Source organism: Acyrthosiphon pisum, unplaced genomic scaffold (genome assembly GCF_005508785.2).
Source record: "Acyrthosiphon pisum isolate AL4f unplaced genomic scaffold, pea_aphid_22Mar2018_4r6ur Scaffold_133;HRSCAF=517, whole genome shotgun sequence".
NCBI classification, from domain to species: domain Eukaryota; kingdom Metazoa; phylum Arthropoda; class Insecta; order Hemiptera; family Aphididae; genus Acyrthosiphon; species Acyrthosiphon pisum.
The window spans coordinates 9,935-16,977 of NW_021761994.1; the positions used below are offsets into that span (position 1 = coordinate 9,935).

Genomic DNA, 7,043 nt, shown 5'->3' on the forward strand with positions numbered 1-7,043 from the left:
TCGGGACGAGACATGATAAAAAAGCGTAAGGTGGTGGTCGTAGTTGTGTATTCGTGAATGCGAGTTCAGTTTTTAAATTCAATATCAGCCGCTGGCACGTTGATACACGGCATAGTACATACATTATAGTATACAAATAAGTAATAACTAAAATTAATCTCATAACCAGGGCTCGTAAGTTCATGCATCTGCATGTTTTTTTTGCTACACAGGAAAACATGCTAGCTGAGATACAAATCCGTTTCATAACAATAGTAATAATAATATGAAGTTTGATAGTGCATGTTTTTGCATGTTTTGGGTGTAAAGGCATATTTGGCATATTATAGTCGATTTTTTACAGTCGTTAGTGCATATTATTTCATAAAAATATTTTTTAGACAAATATTTGAAATGTTTCTATTAAAAGCTATGTTGTTATTGAAATTATAATATTAAATGGTATTTAAAATCTGACGCCTCAATATAATTATTGGTATAACACTAGATATTAATAATATTACTTTTAAGGCGCTTCGTCAAACTCTTAAGCCGGGTTTACACGACGCGAATCTGATGCGTGAGGCAAGATTTACGAGGCTGCCTCGCGAGGAAGTTGATTCTTTTAACTGTTTACACGATGCGTATCAGATGCGCGAAGCTAGGTGATTCAGGGTGAGCCATCAGTTTATGTGAGGCAACGATGGCGCCAGTACCTCCAGTTGCAGCTGCGTCGTTTGCTATTATTGCAATGCAAGTTTTAAAAAAAAAGAAAAAAAAAGAAAAAATGCAAAGTAAACGACGTTGGTGGTGCAGAAATTTGTTTTATCAACGGTTGCAGTATGGTAATCGACTTATGAAAGATATGCAAGTCGAACTTGTTGATGACATACTTAAAAATTTTACTCGTATGACATTGGAGGATTTCGAATATCTTGCTTCACTGGTCTGTCCAAAAATCACAAAAATGGATACTAACATGAGAGAAGCAATAACTGCAAGAGAAAGGTTGGCTCTCACAATGAGATTCCTTGCCACAGGTGATTCATTTACAAGTCTGCAATATCTATTCAGGATTTCAAAGAGTACAATATCTGGAATAATTCCAGAAGTATGTGATGCAATAAATGAGTCACTTTAAGAATATATTAAGGTATGTATGTTTACATATTTAATTATTTCTTTATTTTAAAATTAAAGTGTTCAAAAAAATAAATTAACTTTATGTAACTTAATAAAAAAGTTAATATAGTTAATAAAAAAAAAAAATGTAAAATTATGTTTTCAAATTTTAATAATTACTATCTTAAATAATAAATTGCCTCTTTCTGGGTTGTGTTCAAAAAAAAAAAACTAACTTCATATAACTTAATAGTTAATAAAAAAAAAAATGTAAAATTATGTTTTCAAATTTTAATAATTACATCTTAAATAATAAATTGTCTCTTTCTGGGTTGTGTTAAAAAAAAAAAACTAACTTCATATAACTTAATAGTTAATAAAAAAAAATGTAAAATTATGTTTTCAAATTTTAATAATTACATTTTAAATAATAAATTGCTCGTTTCTGGGTTGTTCTGGTCTTGCGGTGTTTCATCAGTTGTTGATGGAAGCAACTGGGAAACAGTTGGTTGCGAGGATGGAGTCGGAGTTTGGGAGGACCCAAGGTTTGAGTCATACACGGAGTGCTGTGTGCTTGTGGTCCAGGGTGACCCATGTGATATACTATATTCTGCCGAGCTTGAGCTTCCATATCGTTGAGGGGCTGCCTCGGGCATAAAGTACTGTGGCTCCGTATTGGTGTATGACAACATCCCCATATCGGCATTGAACAAAATATTTGAAAATGCCCTTTTAACCAATGCTAATGTATGGCCATCGTATTTTCGTAGCTCATTACCAATGTACTGTCCATAACTGTTATATGGGTCACTCATTACGTCAACAGACGATTTTAAAATTTCAAAAGACTCTTTGATAAGCTGAGAATCTTCATCTTCATCAACCTTTTTTTTTTTGACCGAGCGTCGTTGTTTTGTACCCTGTTGTTTACCACTGGTATTGGGAGATACAATATCAGATGATATAGTATCGGTATTACCTAGTGTTGGTTCCGCAGTTGCTCCTATTTCTTCTTCCTGTTGATTCTAGATCACAAAAAAAAAGTAACATAAAATGTTATTTTTTAAAAGTGTATAATATTTTAATTTATTTTACCCTTGTATATGTTTGTTAAGCTACTATCAACTTTTGATATTCAAATGGTAATATATAATAAAAAATTCATAACATAGGTAATAAAACTATTAAATCTTGAACGGAGTGATAAGTACCGATAAGTATATTTTTTGAAATGTAATTATGTAATTTTTATATTATAACCTATTTACATGAAACCTTGTTTTAAATTTACAAACCTTGGCTATCAAATTTTCAAAGTTAAACATTTTATAAAATTTTAACTACAAAATAATTTACAAAAATGCTTATAAAAAACAATTGTGACTGTATTTTATATATTTTAAAACTACTATTTTAACAATGTATTTGGAGCCTCATATTAAATTTTCAATCTTTTTCACCCAACAAAATATAATATTTTATTATTGACATTCATAGAAAAAAAAAAAACTAAAAAAATTTGAAACTGAAAATGTCCGTAATCAGCTCAATATACACTATATTGGCATTTATTGAATATTTTTTCATGTATAGAATAAATTAGTCATTAATTCAAATAAAAGTTCCTAAAAGTAATTAATAATAATAATGTATATTAAAATAAAATACAGATACCATTTAAAAAAATAAAAAAATTATGAATAAAAAATAATAATTAAAATAACTAAAAATAAACTAAATATAGTGACTAGCGCTAGGATGGTATGGGATAGTAGGTACCTATTTTCTTGATAAAAGTTTTGAATTTGTAACAGAAATAATATCGTATTTAATATTTCAAGAAAGTCCTAAATTAACATTTTTTTTACTATTTTTTCATAATATTATACTTTAAATAATTTTTAATGCATTTTTATAATATTTAAAGATCATTTTTTATCTTTTGGGTATTTTTTAAGGTAATTTTTTTAGGTCAATTTTAGATTATTTTGAGGTCATTTTTTAAGTTTTTGGGTCATTATAATCCTAGCTTTAATAGTGACTAATTTGATTCAAAATTATTACTTGTTATTACATTTTTAATCATTTTTGTGGGCCAATTATATTTATTTTTATATAATTTTATTTACAAATTAATTAAGAAGTTACTATTTTATAACTATATTTATTAAGTATCAGAAAAAAGTCAATTTAAAATGTGACAATCTTTGTTATAAATTTTCAACCCTTAGTTATAAAAACTGAACATTTTATAATTTTTTGATTACAATGATTGATAATTTTGATAAATTTTGTCAAAATTTGAACTTTAAATGCTTATATAAAAAAAAAAAATCGTGCCTATGCATTTTCAATATCTTTCAACTGCTATTCTTTCAATATACCAGGACACTTTTATTCAATTTTCAGATTTTTTGGCCCAGAAAATAAGATTTTATTGGCAATTATAAAACAAAACCTAAAATAATTGAAAACTGAAAATGTCCGTAAACAACTCAAAATAAGTTAAAATATTTTAAAAACGGTATAGTGTGTAAAAAATGCTTATATAAACATTCACTCAGAATTTTATGGATCTACTGTCATTTCTTTTAGAGGTACCAAAAACCAAAATCGATTTTGTCCAAAAAAAAATTAATAAATAAAAAAAAAACACACATAATTGTAAAACCAATACATTCATCGCTCCGCTCAGAATCTAAAATAATAACACACATCATCACAGCATGGATTCATAAAACTTAAAAATTTTAAAATATTGCCCTAAAAGGTCATTCTTTTATTTTAGATACCAACTTCCACAGAACAATGGCTGCAAAAGGCAAACGAGTTCAAAACAAAGTGGTCATTCCCTCATGCTATTGCTGCTATGGATGGCAAACATGTAGTAATACAAACTCCCAACTTAAGTGGTTCCGAATTCTATAACTATAAGAACAGTTTCAGCATTGTTCTTTTTGCCCTTGTCGATGCAAAATACAATTTCATGTACGTTGATGTAGGCTGCCAAGGCAGGATCTCGGATGGTGGGGTCTTCAAAAATACAACGCTATACAAAAAACTGGAGAACCGCGTTTTAAATATTCCCAACCCATGTGTTTTACAAATTCCATATGCTGTTAAAGTACCATATATGATATTGGGTGACAAAGCATTTGCGTTGAATGATTACACATTGACACCATTCATGGGAAATCCAGATAATGGTTCACCTGAACGTATATTTAATTATCGTCATTCCAGAGCTCGCAGGGTAGTGGAAAATGCTTTTGGAATATTGAGTGTGGTTTTTCGTGTGTTAAGAAAACCCATGCTATTGCAACCCGACGTGGCAGCAAAAGTAACAATGACAACTATATATTTGCATAATTTTTTACGCTCACGCACTTCAAGCGAAGTATATACACCCCCAGGATCATTAGATACCGAAAACAACGGGGAAATTGTAAATGGAAGATGGAGAAGTGAACAACCGATGACATCTATGTTAGCAATTCGAAATGTTCCTCGAAGAACATCTGAACATGCTAAAAATACACGTTTACATATTGCGTCCCATTTCATTTTCAACGACGTGTTACCATGGCAAAATATATATTAAAGTAATATATTAATTCTAAAAAAATAACTTACTTCACTCATCGAACCCATTGTTGCATTCATCGAGTTTATTGTTTCCCTCGGAGTATTTTTATCTGATAGGAAATCAAAATATTTGTATGCAAACCATTTCGACACGTAGACGTTGTCAGTACCTGTAAATAAAATATATTAAATACAATTAAATTAATATTAATACGTATGTTGTAATTGTATTGTTTTTTTTTTTAATTTAAACTCACCTGATCCAGTAGTTTTTTTAGTTTCTCTTGACTTTTCACTCCTAAACGTTCCCGACAGGCTCTTCATTTTTGCCTTTAGAATATATACGGGAATATTCATTTGTGCACTGATGTCTTTCCAAGCATCTTCTTTTTTATTTCGATTGTGGTAATCTTTAAATTTTGCATTCCACAAAACTTCATAATCTCGGTAAAGTTCAATTAACTCAATACATTGATTTTGATCCATGGCGTTCGCTGCACACGCGTGAGGCAAACTAGTTCACACGACGCGAAACAAATGGGCGAATCTTCTTTGACTCGCGTCAAATTACCGACAGCGCTCCGCTCGCCACGAGGCATCCTCGCTTGCCTCGCTTATTACGCGAGACAAGTTCAGACGGGACGAAACAAGTCGAATCTTGACTCGCGCATCAAGCCTCGCGCATCAGATTCGCGTCGTGTAAACCCGGCTTTACGACAAACAACGACGCATCAACGTGATAAATATAATAATAATATATTGTGTAATAACTTCTAAGTTATAATATTTTATAAATTATTTTATTTATATTAAGTCACTATAGTATATTATGACGTTTGATATGAATGTATGACGAAAATATTCATTCTACTAGTCGTAATAGAAAATGGAAATTAAAATAATAATAATAGCGATTAGCAAATAGCAACCGACGACGCTTTTATTTTAAAAATAAATTACCCAATAAAGTAATAATAATATTATGTTACTGTAGGGACTACGCTGCCGCCTGCCGGTCGCCCAAACCTGTACATGACATCGTAGCTTAAAAAAATAAACAATAATCGTATCTGCACGCGCCATGCACACTATTGCAGCGCCTAGCTTATACATGCAATGCTTATTCAGAATATTGCTCGGACGACGCGGCCGACCGTCCAAACACTGTTCATAAAAAATATTTTTAAAAATTACATGTAAAATTAAGAATAATATACAATTAATGTTAATTTAATTAACTTTAGTAGGGATGCGATCGTCCCGTCAAGTCAAACTGGGTCCACCATTTATACATTCATTACCTGGCCAATGTGAGGAAACTATCTAGTACTATATAGACGCTTTTCGTTCATGATAAGATTTAGCGTAGGTGACGGGCAATTCGTGTGAAAATTATGGACTTTTTTGACTTCGGGAGGCAACTATTTTATTATAGTGTGAGTCAGGCGCGGATTCAGAGGGGGGCTATGGGTGCTCGGGCACCCCCTGTCGTCTAAGCCACTAATAAAATTAATTTGTACAATAATCTAAAATTACATAATCTAAAATATAAAGGCGAAACCATTTTTTTTAAGATTCTGATCGGAGCGATGTGTAGATGATGTTTTTTTTTAATTTTTTAAATTTTTACTCTTTGTTTCTGTCATCACCGTATTTGGGGCATTAGGTAAAACTGCTTTGATTTTCTTCAACAGTATGTTGAATCGATGGGAAATTGAATCTAGTTGGTTCATTCAGAAGGTCAAAATTTAAAATTGCACTAGTTTTGAGCACCCCCTGTTAAAATCTTCTGGATCCGCGCCTGGTGTTAGCTCATAATATATACAAGTACGTATGTTTTTTTGTTCACTTGTTGACAGACCTAACCCATTTATGCCTGCACTAGTTTAAAGCTAATAAAATATTATAATATACAAATTAAAATGTGATTATCTCAGTTTGACAATATTCGTAAATTGGTAATTCATAAACGAATACAGCAATAATTATGAATTTTAAATTATAAATTATTTAAAATAAAAACATTTTCGAACAAAAGCTTATCTGCTAATGTACTTGTATCGTATTATTAGGGAATGGTGTATATTATGCATTCGTGCCACCGTAATGAAACTGCTGATAAGAAATAATTTTATTATGCTTCTATAAACATAACAGAATAGAATATCTTACGATTTATCTACATATACATCGATATACATTGTATATTATATAATATAATATATGTGATGGTGTGTTATTTTTTTCAACGGATAATTTCATGGTTTATTTGCTGGTGTCCAGTAAAAACATGCTAAGACATGTTCAAATCCTTTGATTATCGTTATGAAACAATAATAATAAAAAGTAAAAACATT

The 7,043-nt window shown here is 30.5% G+C and overlaps 1 pseudogene; it reads left to right on the forward strand.

Annotated features, from left to right (window-relative positions):
* The first annotated feature begins 682 nt into the window (after positions 1-682).
* Positions 683-4,569, forward strand: LOC107883800 (annotated as a pseudogene).
* Positions 4,570-7,043: the final 2,474 nt, after the last annotated feature.